This window comes from Pinus tabuliformis, chromosome X (assembly GCF_031772625.1).
Source record: "Pinus tabuliformis cultivar Carrire ecotype Pingquan chromosome X, CPIR1, whole genome shotgun sequence".
Taxonomy (NCBI): domain Eukaryota; kingdom Viridiplantae; phylum Streptophyta; class Pinopsida; order Pinales; family Pinaceae; genus Pinus; species Pinus tabuliformis.
Genome location: NC_142308.1, coordinates 882,799,666 through 882,818,098, shown reverse-complemented (window position 1 = coordinate 882,818,098; position 18,433 = coordinate 882,799,666). Strand labels below are relative to the sequence as shown.

Here is an 18,433-nt window from a genome sequence, read left to right as displayed (position 1 = left end):
CATGATAGTTGTTCTTTATTCAATTTTGAGTTTGACTGTCACCATATCGTGAGCCAGCTGTAGTTACCCCATCACTGCCTCCAGCATTTGATAACTGCTCAAATTCTTTGGTATACTTCCCATTAAATTATTCATCGACAGGTCTATATATCTAAGATTATTACATTTCCCAAGGCTCGAGGGGATTCTCCTTTCCAGATGATTGTTAAATAAGAAACAATAAAAAGCCTGAAACTTCAAGAAGCAACACCTGTAGTGTAGATCCCATAACTGAAGATAAACATAAGCAATCGGATCATATTTTTTTTCTGTCACAGTGGATATCAACGTTTACATTCAGGCATTCAGTGCTTTGACCGTTTCAGCTCCCTTTCCTTTTTCTTTGCCAAAAATACACCTAGTTGAGTAAACACTGTCATGAGGGATTCGAATCCCTATTTCCATATATTCTCTCCATTTATCCACCTCGCGATTAACAAATCGAGCGCATCGGATAACTATTGTGCATGATCAGGTGTGAAAATAGTTTATGAATCTGGCAGACTTGTTTCAAACGCCACATGTATCTCATGTAATCTTCATTGGCAGTCTGATTTCTGATGATTTCACCACAAATGCCATCAGAACCTGGCCATGTCTCTTTGTGTTGTTGAAAATTGCAAAAATAGAAGTAGTTTCGATAACAATTTTTTGGAAATGTCGTCCTGTTTTTTGAATGCCTGGATTTGTACATAAAAAATTCCATTTGGAGCTATATGGAGCACCCTAAAATTCTCGTCCCAATTCTCAAACCCACAAGTAACAGAATGTCATATTTGTTGTAATTTTGGGCCGGAGCTCCATAAGGTCCATCAATGTAAAGCTTGGGAAATCTACATACTAGGACTCCATTGTCAGCTACCAGTGTAGTGTCAGCCCTTAGTAGACCACTTTTATTGGCAGTAGGGGGTTCACAAACCCTATTAAATATCCTCTTAAGTTCTATTGTCCAATCACCGAAGGTTCGGATGTGGACACTCAAGTAACCGTATCCTGGAGCTTGAGGACTTTAACGGATTTGCAACCTGATCTAAAAGTTCTCAGAGTTATTTCTCCACCATATAACCACATTGGAACTGCAAGGTACATCCATGTCGATTTCTTGTACCATTTGTGGCTGAGGTAAAGATATATACCATGGACTATCAACAGCACATAGACGATTACGAATAAGTGGTGTGAACACTAGAAAGCATTGAATCCTGTAAGCCTTTTCAATGGTTTTTGAAGATTAAGTTTATTCCTTCCGAACCATGGAGTGGACAGAACAAATGCAATTGCCATGATGACCACCATAATAACACCTGTAACACACTCAACTCCTTTGACAAACCACTAGTAGTTGGGAAGCGTGTTATGTCCAAAGAACTATTGTAAGGGCACATATTGCTCATTTGATGCATGGAGAAGACGGGGAAAATCACATGTTAAATGTGCTCCTGCATGAAGCTCCACTCCTATTGCTATTGCTATTGCAATTACATTGTGGAAATTGATATTGTCATCAAATGGAACTGCTAACCCAAGCTTGGTCTTATTGCGGAGCCATGTAATGGTATTTCTACAAACAGGAAGCAAAATCAATGCCATGTTAAATTTGAGTGTCTCTGCAGCTCCCTTAGCCATGCACACGCAGTAACCCATCACATGGTATACTGCTCTGTGCCTGTATTGTATGAATTTCCATGTAAATAGCCCTGCAAGTATACAAAGCCATAGCAGAAGAACCCAGATGCGTTGCCAGTTGTCTTCAACAAAGAATTTTGTTTTCTGCAACCACCTTTCAACTGGATTGTTTATCTTGGTGGGCGCCAACTTCTGGCTTATCATTTGGCTCAAATTAACGCTGGTGTTCCCACGTTTTGCATTTTCATTTGGAACCTCCAGCAGCAACATCTCCAGATTTTGAATCTCAATGTATCCCAAATGATCAGGGTCTAGTTCTTCCATGATGAGTGCTGCATACTCTTCTGCTTGTTCTTTTAACTTGGAAAGCTTGCTTGCAGATGCACTGAGCATGATAACCTCTTTGACTTCTTCTTCTAAACTAATAAGTTCTGGTCGTTTATTATAGTACATCTCTGCACGTTTGGCAAAGGAGTCTGCATTTTATTCTATAAGCTTCATCATGTCTTTAACTTTGAGATCCATATCTGCCAAGTTGTCCTTAAGCCATCTCGAATGTTTTGGACTTACGTGGCCATCCCACCACCAAGAATGTGAATGATTAATGTTGCTGTCAGATACCTCCTTAATTCTATCTTGGTTGATTTGGAAAGAATTTAATGACACTCCAAACTGCTTTCTTTCCTGTAAATACCTGTGACACATATCATAGACACCCATTGCGATACCAATGGGCTGCCAAGAAACCATCACACGTGATACAGAAAGCACCCTGTTTGTATCTTGAAAAGAATTGATATCTCACAATCTATCTTCGTCAGCAACAAAAACACCTGTCAAAGTAATGTCCCCATTCTGAACACACCTCAGCCCAATTTTATTCTTCATTTTTGCTACCCTCAGCCCAGGAGCACCCTTTCTCACAATAAACCCGTTGATTTGATTTGTGGTTGTATTCCTGGCAAAAACTATAAGTATGTCTGCAAAGGTACTGTTTCCGATCCATCGTTTTTGGCCATCTAACTTCCAACCACCTTCCACCTTGGTTGTTGTTGTGTTCAAAGAGCTTGCATCACTGCCATAGTTGGATTCAATCAAAGCCCAACATGCTATAATATCAAGTCGAGCTGAAGCTGGTAGGTATTTTTTCTTTTGATCCTCACTTCTACACATTGAAATTGTAACCATCATGAATGTAGAACATCTAGCATCTATCCCTGCAAGTTCAGTCATTCCAAGATCACTCCCAAGAATAGATAGACCAGGGCAGCCATATCCCTTAATGGTGTCTCCGACCACTTTAATGTTCGTGAGCTTTGGCACAATCTCAAATAGAAATTCTGCTCGTTCCGAGTACTTTACAATTACAGGGGAAATTTTTGTTTCTGCAACTTCCCTTACTTTCATACGAAGTGCCTTGGTCCATGAACATCATCACTTGCAAAACTTCGCGTAATAACCCACACCACAGGGAGAGCATGGTAGTTTGAATCAAAGACGAGAAGAGTGTACAAAGGATACTTGAGCTTGTTAATTTCAAATGTTGTGTCAGCTGCTATGAGACTATTGTTACCAAAGCAAATCATTTGCTGCAATTGCCATTATGTTTGAATACCCAGAATGAAGGAACCTGTATCAGAAGAATCCTGATAGAAAAACACATTCTTTGGATGTCTTTCAACATCAGATTCGAACACTGGATAGAACATCCGGGTCCAATTCATATGTGGACAACTTTTGAACTGAAGAATGTATGATAGCAGTCTCGAAGAGATGATTTGAATTGAAAATTCACAAAGCAGTGATGAATGCAGGGTGAAAGACTCAATGCGCTGCGCACACTCCCAGTGCGTCGAGCTGGTTTGGTGCACCGTGCGCACATAAAAATGCACTGACAAATGATGCCCAGTGCGCCACGTGCTCTTTGTATGCGCCGCGCGTTGACTGTCAGCACAATTCCAGCCTCAAAACAAAAGAAATCGTCCTTTAACCCTTCAATTAGATCTTTTTGGATGCAAATGGCCCTTCAATCAATGAAAATATCTTGATGACTTTGATTTTGGCAAATTCATTTTGTAAAGTTGTAGACTCTTAGCACTTTGACAACTTGGACACAAACTTTGATTTCTCGTTTCCTCTGACTTATGGCTTTGAAATGATGACTTTTTCTTGATTCTTTGCAGGGATAGGAGCTGCTGAACCTAGCAAGATGGGCAGGGCTGCCTGAAGAACTATAAAATCTTATCAATCATGTATTAAACGAACTTAATAATTTCTTCTTCAAAACAGAGTTTTGAAGAAGAAATGTCCTTCAGCATTTTAATAATGTGAATCTTGAAGTGAAACTTACTGAACCTCCCTCTGGCCTGCAAGCGTTATTTCACACTTCTGGAGACAAAATCCTGGACTCAAGAATTAAAATGACTCTTTTTTACCAAAATGGCATTTGATGACTGCAAATGACGAGAAATGAACCTTGATGAATTTGACTCTGACAAAGGACTGACAAGACTGATTCTAACAACTGGAACACATCTCAGTCACACCAATCTGGTTAGGGAATAGTGCTAATATTTTCACATCGGTGCAACAGAGACAAAGGTCATTAGCGTCGGTCTTGTAAATTGAGAAAAATAGAAGTTTCAAGGGAAATGGTGCAAAAGGGAAATGATCTGCTCATGAAGAGGGAGATAATGGGAGTTTCTCCATGAATGCAAATCATGCAGGGTTCACTGTAGAGGTCCTTTAGGATCATGGAATGGGGAGTACAGGGATAGTGACAAAATGCTCTGTAACACTCGTAAAGGAATGTAGGAATCTATGTTGTCCAATATTTTAAAAATTGGTCGGCTTGACCCAGAAACTGATCAGACAAGCTAGTTCATTAGCCAACTGGGTCAAACCAGTAGAAAGATCACGTTTGCACTCCCTCCTCACCCAAAAATCACATAAATCGGTCCTACCCAACCGATTTAGGATAGAACTAGGCAGTTTATGGTCAAAATGGACGATTCCATCCTAAACCGGTTGGTTAACTGCCATGCCTGTGACAAACCCATACAATGCATTTTAGGAAGGTTCTAGGGTGTTTTGGAGGGAAAATAAGGGTTGTTTACCTCCAAAATCATCCTCTCCAAGCCTTTAAAAAGATTTTACCCTTATCATTTCTCTCAGACATCTCATTTCGAGTTTTTGTTGGAGTAGTCATCTTGGAGGGTTGCGGTTGGAGTTAGAGATATTTTTGAGATATTTTTGAGATGTTAGTGGAGTTTGCATATTCAAGATGAGGCTAAGGAACCTAGCTTCCATTTCCAAGTAAGGATTTTAGCTTGAAGAAATCTTCACTTCACTGCTATCCATGTATTAAATTTTTTTACTTTTTCTATGCTATCAAATATCTAGTTCTATGCTATCAAAATTTATAGACTACATGTGCATTTGTTTTCCTAAATTTATCTTTAGTTTTTCATTTTTCTTAACTACAATTTTTTTTGAAATGGAAGATTTCTTTGCAAATTTGTATTATTTCATGCCAACATGGCTCCAAAAGCCGAGGACATTGCATGGGCTCATTGTGATTTGATTGATGCAAAAATGATATGAAATTTTTTCCGTAAATCTATTGGAGGTGGGGGTATTCTCATATTGAAAAAACAATTGACTATTGTAAGAGGCCAAGTAAAGCCATGTGAAGCACCAAATGAAGTGTTAGGTCCTGTTAGGGAATAATACATTTCCAAGTTTCAAAATTTTGAGGAGAATAAGGCTAGCGAGAAGGCCATTCAAGATGACACTGCAAGGAAGAGGGAATTATTAGAAACCATGAAAGGGAGTGGGTGTGATGATTATGAGATTCGAGACTCCTATTCTATGCCTTCCACCAATGACCCCTTTCACTATGTTCCTCCTTCTCTTGGCCAAAAATCAAAACGAAAAAAGAGAACAAACATCCAGATTTATTTCTCATCCTCTCCCACCATTGCCTCTTCTAATCCAACTTCCTCCCAACCAAGTTATCAACCCACTTTGGATCAACATTGGAAAACATAATGCAAAGAAACTTCATATCAATACATTGTTAGATGGTGATATGATGCAGATATACCATTTCATGTTGCTCGGTCACCTTATTACCAAGCTATGTGGGACTCTGTTATAACTAGAGGAAAGGGCTTGAAAGGCCCTAGTATGCATGACTTAAGGGGAGATCTTTTGAAAAAGGAGAATTCTTCCATTGATGAGTATTTGACTGACTATATAAATTCATGGCTAAAAACAAGTTGTTCCTTCATGTCATATGGATGGACCGATGGAGAAAATTGCACTATCAGTAATTTCCTTGTTTATTTCCCTCAAGGAGCCATGTTTTTTAGATTAGTTGATGCATATGATAAGATGAAGGATGCAACCGTTCTATTTGATTTTGGATGACATTATTCAGGAAATGGTGGAGTAGAATGTTGTGCAGGTCATCAAAGATAATGCCTCAAACTATGTTCTTGCTGGAAAGATGCTTCAGTCCAAATATAGGACCTTATTTTGGACTCCATGTGTTGCACATTGCATAGACCTCATGATTGAGGAGATAGGAAAAGTGGGGTGGGTAAAAAACAATATAGAGCATGACAAGTGCATTAAAAGTACATTTCCAACCACTCATGGGTATTAAGCCTAATGAGGAGAAACACTATGGGAAAAGATCTTGTTAGGCCTACCGTTACGAGACTTGCAACTCACTTCCTCACGCTGCAATGTCTCAATGCTCAACAGAAAGACATGCAAAAAATGTTTTCTTCTGATGATTGGACTGAATCTCAGTGGGCTCGTAGAAAATATGACAAAAACACAAAAAAGAAAGTGTTTGACAATTATTTTTGGAAAAGGGTTGTAGAGCTTGTGAAAAATATGAAGCCCATGGTTAAGGTTCTAAGAATGGTGGATGGGGAAATTTTTCCATGGGCTACATTTATGAGGCTATGGATCATGAAAAGGATCAGATACGGGAAACTTACAAGGACAATTTAACTAAATATGGCCATATATGGGATATCATTGATAAAAGATGGAACAATCAACTCCATCATCCTATAGATGCAACTGGATATTTTTTTGAACTAAAAGTATCATTATAAATCTCGGCTAGGACATCTGCAGGATGGGGAGGTCAGAGATGGATTGATTGATTTCTTGGAGCGCATGGTCCCTATCCATGCAGACAAGTTGGAAATACATAGAATTGAACTTACTCTTTTCAAGTTAATTTTTTTACAAAATTACAATTCAAATTATCTATAAATACTTGTAATTTGTAAATAAGTAATGAAATAAACAAAGTTACTAATTAATGTCTTTTTCTTTTCAACACATTGGTGGGAGTCATTTGGCGTTGAGTTTACTCAATTCCAAAAGTTTTCAATTAGAGTCCTCAACCAAACTAGTAGTGCTTCAGGTTGTGAATTCAATTGGTTTGTGTTTTAGTGGAAACACACGAAGAAGAGAAACTTTTTGGAAAAAAATTGGTTCAATGATCTTGTCTTCATGCAATACAACCTCCAACTAAGGTGGAACCAAATGATGAACAACACTCTTGATCTAGATCCCATTGTGTTAGATGATATTGATCCAACATCAAAATGGGTGGAGGAGATTGAAGATCCTACGTTTGATATTGATTTTTATATTGACATTGCATTAGCAGGGGATGAAGCATATTTTGTGGTACCATCAAAACCATGATTAGTAGCCACACTAAGCAAAGGAGAACAACCAATGGAAAGCATTAGTCGTGCAACTCGACCAACTCATGCTTCCATTAGGTCCACTTCTATTGTTATTCATGGAAGTTCTATTGAGGTTGAAAATGGGGTTGAGACATCCTCAAACTCTAGACCAGATGATGTCTCTGTAGCTCATGATGATAATCACGTGTTTAGTAGTGGTGATGAATTTGATGATTTATCACGTGTAGAGTCTAGACTTGTAGTCTTGTAGTAGGCCAATGGCTTCATAGCTTTTAGCATTCTTTTTGGACTTTATAGGCCATTTAGAGCCTCATTTCTTATGAATTTCGTCAATGATATGTATTTCATCTAGTGCCATTTTTATATATTCACCTTTACATGGTATATAAATGAGAAAACTTTACATATTTTGTATCTATTGGCTAGGAGTCATGGTTTTAAATCTTAAAAATAGTTTCTTTTTAATTAAAAATTAAATATTTAAGGCATTTCTTTTTAAACTAGTTCATTGAGATCTGACCAGTCCCGGTTTGACCGGTTTTGGTTTGAAACCTAGTTTATTAGGTGGACTGGTCTGGTCACCGGTTCAAGTTTTTAAAATTATGATGTTGTGATTATTAATGACTTGTTAAATAATTTTTAGTTAAAGAGATAATGGGAAAAACTTGATAAATAATATCTTAAGCTCCAGGTGGCTAGACAGTTACTTCCTCCCTGGAGGGATTAAGGAGAAATCCCTCAGTTGGGAAACTCAACAGGGTGAGGAGAGGAAGTAAGGTGTAAGAAAGAATAAGTTTTTGAAAGGATGTTGTTAAGAGTTGCAAGGGCTTTCTAGAGTTGTTGGCAACCGGTGGAACCCTGAACGAACATTCTAGACTAGACCAGGGTCTTGAGGTTTAGAATGGTTACTACCTTCAATCACTCTAAATGCTAGGAGGCTTAGGGGGAGACATGATGTTATTTCTAGTGTCACGGTTTGAGTGTTAAGAGTTTCTTTCCTAGAAAACACCTCTAGAAAGGTTGAGTGACAAATATAATTTTATACTATTGATTTACATTGTTTTTTGGACAAAATGGAAATGACTAATTATTTTAAGAAAAATCTATATTTACTAAGCACTTTAAAGATATATGATTGAACGAGTTAAAGTAATACTTTTTCTTGGATTAAACTTGGTTGACATAAATATATTAATAATCTTGGAACCAATATTGAACGGTGTTAACCTCAGTGAGTGCATTGGATCAAATTCTGTTGTGAAGTTAATTTAGTAACGAAGTGTTCTTTCCTTTCACAGGAATAACGATAGTAGCATAGAGTATCTAATGGTGTAATGTGAATCATGACAAACTTATTCATACACATAGTACTCATATATAACAAAATTTGAAATGTCGACTTTCCATAACCAGCCTTAAATAAAAATAACAAATAAGCCAAGTTTAATAAAATCTCAGTTGCAATGCATAATAAGGTTGATGTGTAAAACCCTCAAAATAGAGGAAAATGAGCGTGGAATTTTTGGGATGGGTTAGCCTTGGCGTAGGTAGGAAGCAGAAAGGAAAACAATCATTTTCCTCTAACATATGGTTATACGAAGAGTTAGGACAAATTCCAAGGTTAGATTATCTCCTCACTGGTACTTGTTTAGTCATGGAAGAACTAACATTTTACATAAACGAAAACAACCTATTCTCTTTATTTATAATGGAACAGAGTACATAGAATCATCATATATGAAATGGTCGGAGTTAAGAATCGCAAGAATAAGTCACTATAAAACAACAAGCCGAGTCCCAAAGGATAACCCAACTATAAAGATATCATAGGTCATTAGTCTTACAAACATGTGAGATAGTAAAAGACTAGTTGAGACAAAATATAAGTAACTACAGAGAAACACCATTCATATTGTGTTTAAAACTTTCTATACCAGGGCTGAATATATACAATAAAGGTTTTACACAATTTCTAAGAAAAGGAAAGTTTCTCTCTTAAGTTAATGAAAATACATAACAAAACATCCACATAAGTAAGCCATCAATCTCATTCTATAAGATAAATATCTAAAAGAGGTGGAAACCCTTGGCACAAAAACGATGCAGACAAATTGTATGAATAAACAAGAAATCCTTAACCATTGACACAGACATAATGTATTACAATAAACAAGAAATACTTAACCATCGAAATATCTCTTAAATTGCCATAGAAAAGGGAAGTGACCAAGAGCCTGAAACATGCAAAGTTTCCAAGTGAATTAGGAATAACCATGAGTTGAATCATTGGAGAAAAGCGAAAGGAAAATTGTGTCGAGGTTGTAACTATTCCCAAACAAAAACAATTTTGTAAGCAAATGAACAAGGAGAATCAAAATTACAATAATCAATGATTTCAAACCCTAGAAAAGACTTACCTTGGAAAGTTTTCTCAAGAAGCATGGTGAGCATATGCATGGAAAAACTTGTCCGCAGAGAGATAAGTAGGTTAACAAGGGTTTCACCATGGAAAAATGAAACTACAAAGGAACATAAAAGTACACCTAAAATGATGAATGCATGACGTAGACCTTCAGATTCAGATCCTCAGTAATGTAGAAGAAACTGGAAATGAGCAATAGATATGTATCCACCATATAAAAGTGGAAAAGATATAGGAAATTATTGAAGAATTAAGAAAGGATTTGAGTGAGGACCTTGGAGTAGAACAGTGACATTCTTGCGGGGTGGTTGCAGAATGACAATACCAACAACGGACAAGGGTGGGATGGGTTAACTCCAACCATCCCTTGCAATTCCCACCATTCGATGGAAATTATAATGTGTGTATGAGGAGGATGAATCCAGTTGTGTAAAGTACTGAAACTCAATAATACCAAATACAATTCACTTGGAGAAAATATAGAAAAATCTTAACTATAGTGAGGTGGTGGATTAATGAAGAGTGTAAACCCAATTACCTATGCTTTGAATGGTATGAAAGGATCCAATGATACAATTATGATAAGATTTAACATTAAACTAATCGCCTCCATGATAACCAAGTCTCGGAACCCAAAAGACATCAATTTTAAACTAATGTTACATATGTGGTGATATGAAATGTATAAGGGGTTGATGTGAAACTTAAGGTCATATTCGTGACCTGGCCAAATTCATTGAGAAACAATTTGTGACTGTATTGAATAAAAACTTGAAAGTTACACATTATAACTATATCCAATATGCTTTTCTTTTAAATAAATAGAAAAATTAAATGTAATAATATATTTATCCATAATTGTTTGTTTTACTATTTTCTCGATATTAGGAAAATGACTATTACAACAACCTTTTTGCCTCCTTGAAATGCTTAGAATACACAAATTAAACTTGTAGTTCCAACAAATGTTTGTTGGATTTTACATAAAATTGACCTAAAAATATAACTTGAAAATCGACCAAAATATAAAATATTAAGACAATTTGAAAAATTTAAACCATATATGTTCATACATCACTCACATTGAAATATTTTATTTAACTAGTTATGGGATATAATGTCCACATTAAAATGTTTTTTATTATTGATATATTTCTTAAATAAACATTAGTATTTTTTAATCTTGTATATTGGAATATTTTATTTATAACTTATATTGAATTATTATTATTATTATTATTATTATTATTATTATTATTATTACACATTTTTATACTATTCTTATTAGGTAATTGATTTTTTTTTTTAATTACTTCTTTTTTGAGGCATTAACATAATTCATCATAGTTTTAAGACACAAAAACATAATTTTCTATAGATAGTAAGTTAATATTAAAATAAATTAGTTAACGCAGATATATATATATATATATATATATATATATATATATATATATATATATATATATATATATATATATTGAAATAAGTTATCATGATTAATATTAATGTATTTTTAAGTGCTTTCTTTTTTTTTATCCAAAATTAAGATAAAAATAAATTAGGTAATATGGATACTCCAATATTTTTTTTCATCTTTATATTGAAATACTTTTATAACAATTATACAACTTCTTCAATGTGAAAAAATAAGAATTTATTTATTTATTTTTCAAATTTTATTTCATTTCTTTATAAAGTCTATATAAAATTGTTAATTCACGAGGACAGTGAGAGTGAAGCATTTTTACCACATCTCCTTCATATTTTGTCTTAACATCAATAACTAACCAAACAAGCATAATGAATGTCTTAATATTGATGTTTTATAATACTCTTAATTAAAACAAACTAAATATGTATAGTCAATTTTGTGTTTTTATTATAACATACATTACTTTTTGTTTAGCAAATATTTTAAACCGAACATGTGAACATCTCACTCAAAACTAACCAAATATGTATATTCATTTTTGTTTCTTATTTAGAGTATTTATTTTTATTTTAAATGGAGAGAGAGAGAGAGAGCTACTTCTATATAAGGAAGACTTATTGAAATTTATTTTTATATATCTATTGCTTAAAATGAAGGAGTTATGTAATTCTTTCTTTATATATATATATATATTCTCAGAAGATTTCAATTTAAGTGGGCAAAATAACAAGGATTCCAACCAACCACCTAGGATAACCTCAATTGACACACATAATGTAATACCCATACAACCATATAAAAATTACCATTACTATTTAATTTACCATATCATTTAGATATTATTGTGATGATGTTTATTAAGAAATATTTGCATTCTTATTTATGAATTTATTACAATACTGTCAAAACTTCACCAATTGTTGATTTGAGATAATATTATCTTCGGAATATATTTCCTTGCTAAGATTGATTAATACCACCCCGTGTATGTGTTTGAATTATGATACAAGTGTTTTCCTTGATGGCAACTCACTCACAAGTCAGTTCAATTTTGATGAAAGGTGACCCACAATGTAAGAGATCCATTTAGATGTAACTGGGCATTGGTATAGAAGAACAGAAAGATGGAACTAAAGTCTACTAATCAGAATGAGGAAGTTGAAGGTAAAGCATGGTGAAAAGAAGTTTAATATTTATACGTAGGTCGACTTAGTCAAAACAACATATACACGTAGGTACACAGAACAAAAATTGTGTATATGTATACACACACTCCCATAAGAGGAAAAGCATGTACAGGCTGGAAAATCAAGGAAATTCAAGAGTAGAGAATACCAAGGGTCAATACCATGGTATTAGACCACAATATTGAGTGGAGTAACGACTATTTGATCCCGTCCAAGAATACCACGAGTCCTAAGTGGTTTTTCTCTGAGGTATTGACAAAAGCCTAAAACTATATAAGGAGGAGAAGATCATAGGGCCAAGCTGTGCAAGTGAAAAGGGTTTCTAAGGAATACTTCTATTTGAAGTATATTTTATGCTGCAGGGGCTATGTTGGTGATTTGATCTTAAATATTGTTCACCTTGATGTTGGATCAGGATCATGAGACTTGAAATGACTTATCATTGAATGATCTAATATTGGTTGGGCTAGATCTAATCACATACACTTGTTTTATTCTTTGAATGTCATGATCTAGGTTTGTCTAAAGCTCAGAATAGTAGTGAAGTTATGAGTTAATATTTGCAGATCTGTATCATGGTTCGCTTTGGGGAAGTTATGTATACACACCGGTTCGCCTATGTAAAAGAAAAGTATGTTGTTCAAAGATGACTGATCTATTTGATTACTATTGTTATTTTACTACTGTCTGTCAATGAAGTCTTCTTAGATCTGAAAGTAAAATTGAATGCATAGGGAGTTTGATATCTGAATAATTGATTTTATAAGTCAGAAGGGTGATCTCTGCTACTACATGTGTAAGGCCTTGTAAATTGATAGTAAATGGTCAGTATATTGCTGGTTGGTACATATTTGATTTAGAAGTTTTATGTTTCAGTAGTATTGAAGGTATACGTATGTTTGATTAAAGGAAGTAGCGTATACAGGTAGGTTGGGTTCAATAAAGTGCCATATACATTCTGAGGCATGATTTTTGAGGTTGTAGTTGGTTCTGAATGATGATATAGGTTTTTGGGTTTAGGACATTGTTCTGGTGACAATGATCTGATTATTTAGATTAACTGATTGTTGGTTGATGCAGTTTGAGTTTCAAAGTTTCTGATGGGTCTAGTATGAAAATTTGATGAAACAAGGCCTTCATGTGTATTGTTGTGTACCAGGAGCATCCAGTCTGAAAATTTATGAAATGTGGTCCCTAGAGGAAGAGACAAGGTTGTGGCCTTCTGTAGGCTTGTGCCTACATACTAGTAAACACATTGGCTAGTATACGAGATAGGGGGTTGTAGCTCCCTTCCTATAGAAGATGGAAAATGAGGGAAGGTTGTAGCCTTCTGCAGGTGGGTTCTTGCGTACGGGTATGAGTCTGCACTAGTACAAGATTGTAAACATATTTTCTTATTATTAAAAGAAGATGGAGATGACAACAGTAGGTGGTTTTCACCCACATTGGGTTTCCACCTTAAATCTTGGTGTTCATGTGTGTTGCTCATGTGTGATGGATTATTTTATTTTTATTGCACTATTTCATAAGTTACTGATGCACTGGTTATAAATTGACTAAATCACAAGCTCTCTGGGTATACGTTGGTTTCACTAATCAGAGTAGCATGTACACGATAGTTCACTTCATAGAAGTAGTGTATATAAATTTGTTTGGGAAATGAAAAATTATTAATCTGATAATAATGATTCACCCCCACCTCTTAGTATTATTTCCAACAATTGGTACCAGAGCCAGGTCCTTCAGAAGAAGCTTGATCGCTTAAACGAATATCTTTCAAGATGAATAATCAAGAAGGCATGGGATCCATTAGACCACCAATATTCAATTGGAAAAACTTAGTATATTGGAAAATAAGAACGAGAACCTATCTACAATTGCTTGGAGCTGATGTTTGGGAAATTGTGGAAGGAGGATATCAATTTCTGGCAGCAATTCCTATAGACTCTGCAGTCAAGAAGTTATAGGAAACCAATGCAAAAGTTGTCAATACATTATTAGGAAGTCTGTCAGAATCAGAATTTGTCAAATTCATGTAGCTCAAGAAAACCAAAGAGATATGGGACAAAATCATTCAGAGCTACAAAGGAGACTCTCAGGTAAAACTTGTTAAGCTTAAAACTCTCAGAATTCAGCACGAAACTCTTGAGATGCATAGTGATGAGAGTGTTTCTAGTTACTTTTTACGTATAGATGAGATTGTTAATTGTATGAAGAATCTGGGTGAAGAGATAAAGGAAGCTACTTTAGTTGAGAAAATTTTGAGATCTTTGTCTTCTAAATTTGAGTCAAAAGTGTCTGCCATAGAAGAAAAACAAAATCTTCAAACTATTACTATGACTCAACTGCATGGAATCCTAACTATCTTTGAAATGAGAAAAGGAGATCCATAAAATATGAGAGAAGCCGCTTTTAAAGCATCAACAAATGGAAAATAAAAGGAAGAGCACAATGAATCAAAACACATTTCAGAAGAAGAAGATGAGGTAAATTTTGTCAAGAAGCTTCAACGGGGTTCTATAAGATTCAAAGGTAAGCTATCTTTCAAATGCTTTGCTTGTGGTAGAGTCGACTATTATGCTGCCAAATGTCCTCATAAAGATAAATATGTAAAAGGAAAGGAATATGAAAAAGGAAATAGAAAACAGGTTATGAATAGAAGGAATTACCATACGCATGAAGAGAGTGATGGCTTATCCAATAGTGATGAAGATGAAACTGACCAAGATTATAGACTACTCATGGCTTATGACAATGATGATTTCTTAGGTGCCTTAGAAGAGGAATACTTTCTTGAAGAAATTACTAAACTCAAAATCCACTTAGAAGAAAAGAATATGATCATTGATACGTTGAGACACCAACTCACTAAAAGAGAAAAACACAATGAAAATCTAGAATGTGAAATTGTGGGTCTAAGAAAACAACTTGAGAAGACAAAATCTCTTAATCTTAGATTTTCTAAAGGATCTAAAACTTTCAATGAAATCATCAAAGTTCAATATTCTCCTCTGATAAAGACAAGTCTTGGATATACTGAAGAATCATCTCAATCACAGAAGTCATCAGCCTCCACCAGAAGTGTCACACGGAAATCTGTCAAGGGTGCGGACACGACTGACCTTCCTAGAAGTCTAAGACATTCTAATGACAAACAAGACAAAATGGAGTGATCTTTCTCTAAATACACCTTTTACAACATGAAAACTACAAGTGTTTAGGCTTACCTTATTCCAAAACGCTGTTGTTGAAGTCCGTTCTTGACGATCCGGATGAGCTCCTCCTTCAAGTCAATTCCTGCAACCACAAACAATCAAACAATTACCAAGCACTTGCATTTCATATAATAAAACATATATTCAACATGCAGACCAAGGAACACATGAAATAACTCATTAACACAAGCTATTGAGAAAAATAAACAATTTGTATTAATAACGAAACAAAGAAACTCTTACAACCTGGCCTTGGTGTTGTGCAAGTTCCTCCCAGGGTCCATCAAGGGTTTTCCTCTACTTTGACAAAGCTCACCCTCTCCCAAGTAGAATCAAGTGAAGACAATCTCCCCTCACAAAGGCTCTAATGGAAGACCTAAATCCTGCAGCATTTACCCAAAGAAAATGTATAGCTCCAACCTCTCCTCCTTCTGGCTCAATGCCTTTATTTATAGTGCTGTAAAGAGGTTATTCAGGTCCACTATCAATGGGATCATCCCCCTCTTTGGGTGGGATAGCTCCCTTATTGATGGGATAAGTTCCCCCTTAATAGAGATACATGAACCAACTGGAGGCGCATCCATTTCATCAAACCGACCTCTAGAATGTTCTAGAAGTAACCACAAGTAACTTTTTCAAGATAAAACTCGCGCATTTTGCCTTTTACAGAGGGACGCACCTGTCCCTTAACATACAGAGCATCCATGGACGCAGATTTTGTGAACATGGTCAGCGTCCCCGCAGGTAAGGCTAGAGAGAACCTGCGACCCCAGAGATAAACATAGTTTTAACAAGACTTTCTCTCTTCTTTGAGTTTGAGATGGATAACAGAGGCATGAGACTTGCCTAAGAGGGTAGCATGACTGTTGATTTGAGCCATACTAACTGTAAGTAGTCAAGGTGACATTTTTTAGTGTAACAGATTGCCCCCTAAAGTGCGAAGCCTGGAATAGAATAGGGTTTTGTAATTCTAGGAAGGGTGAAGCGCTTTATCATTTCAAGGATTGCCTTGTGGATGGCCTGGTTGGAATCTGCAATTTTCAACACAAATACATGGATAAGATTATATCATCACTGAGGTAGGCATTCCCATATTCAGATTCAAAACTTTAACTAATGGACTAACTATTCTGATACAGGAATGATCTTGCAGTACATCATTTTTATAGACTTTTGTAGACACAGTATGGACGCAGCCATCTGTTTATGATTAGTCTACATAGATAATGAATACAAAACTCCTCACAGCCTGGATGGTAGAAACTAGATCCAGGGTCTTCACTTCTACTTCCCGAATTGGCACGATTCTAGCCATGTGATTAAATGATTCGATGTCGAACATGGTAGAAACCACTTGATTACCAGTCAATGATGTAAACTGTTAACAAGCGTGAGAGAAACCACCAGTAATGTCAATGGTTCTCAAAGTACCAAGCACAACCCGTGAAATGTGAATAGATGTTTTGGTGTCGAACACTTCACGGAATCCTCTGATCGAAAGTCAATGATGTAAACTGACGTCAAAGGCGAGAAACCTGCCATTGATGCATGCAGACTTCAAGGTACTGTCGATTCCTAAGTCATCTTTCTAGATAATGTGTCGATGTCGATAGAAAGCGACCCGTTGTAGGCAAGCCCGCAACACGAAATCATTGTTCAAGTTGAAGAAATGTTGCTGTAAGGACTGACTCAGGGATGGTCAAATGGATGACAAGTATTTTGCAGATGAAAGTTTTTTCTTGCAGACCTCTTGAACACATAACGACACAACAGATGGCTTGGTGACGTATAACTCAAAGTTAACCCTGGAACCCGGTTAAAGACTTTCAAAGTGATTTGGTCAACTGTGAGCTAAAAGATTTCCCAACCCAGGTGAATGAAAAGTGTCGTGTTCAAGAGCGGTAATAAAGTTTCTTCTGAGACAAAAGGTGACAAATAGGTTCATTCTTCTCTTTTTTCCCCCACCATTTCTGGCAAGTACCTCTTTATTTTTAACAAGCTTGAGGAGGATAACATATGCTTGATTATAAGCTCATCCTTCGGACGAGTCCAACCTAGTTTAAATTCGAACCCTAGGAAGGAGTGGTTCGTTCCTGTTTGTAATTGAACAGGTCCTCTACTGTAAAAGTTTAACGAGCCCAGTATAGGAAAAACTCGGCGTTTTTCAATTTTAGAGAGTCTGAAAAAACTAAAGGAGACTCCAAGTTGAACTTTTTCGTAGATTTGTGTCCCTCAATCCCGAAAAAGTATAAAATAATACCTGGGGGAACCGCTTGATCTTGCGACCAAGGAGTACTTTCATAATAGTGTCGTTGACCTGAAAAGTAAAAAGTGATCAAGGACACGTCGTTTTATTTCTTTATCGAGTTTGAAACGACAAAAACCCGGCAATCTTTTCCTGATTTTGCGGTCAGAAAAGAGCTAAAGGGGACCGTCTTTTAATTCCGTTTTAACGAGTGTAAAAGAAACGCTCGGCAATCTTTTCATGTTTTTAAGAGTCTGAAAAGGGCTTAAAAGAGAACTCCAAGGTTTCACTTTTTCGTAAGTTTTAACGAGTTCGAAAAAGGGATAAAAATGTACTCATGGTTTTTCATTTTTTCGTAAGTTTTAATGAGTTCGAAAAAGGGATAAAAATGTACTCATATGGCCGACTTTCAATTTAATTTACGAGTAGGAAAAGACGAAAAGAACTCAGCATTTTCATTTGTTTTACGAGAATGAAAGATAGCAAAATAATCTCGGTATTTTCATGAGTTTAACGAGTCCTG

At 35.7% G+C, this 18,433-nt stretch overlaps 2 pseudogenes; both read right to left on the bottom strand.

The window, feature by feature from the left end:
- Positions 1-751: 751 nt before the first annotated feature.
- LOC149142523 (respiratory burst oxidase homolog protein B pseudogene) lies at positions 752-2,118 on the bottom strand (annotated as a pseudogene).
- A 30-nt stretch (positions 2,119-2,148) lies between these two features.
- Positions 2,149-18,433, bottom strand: part of LOC149142522 (acyl-coenzyme A oxidase 4, peroxisomal pseudogene) — a 55,510-nt pseudogene continuing 39,225 nt past the window's right edge.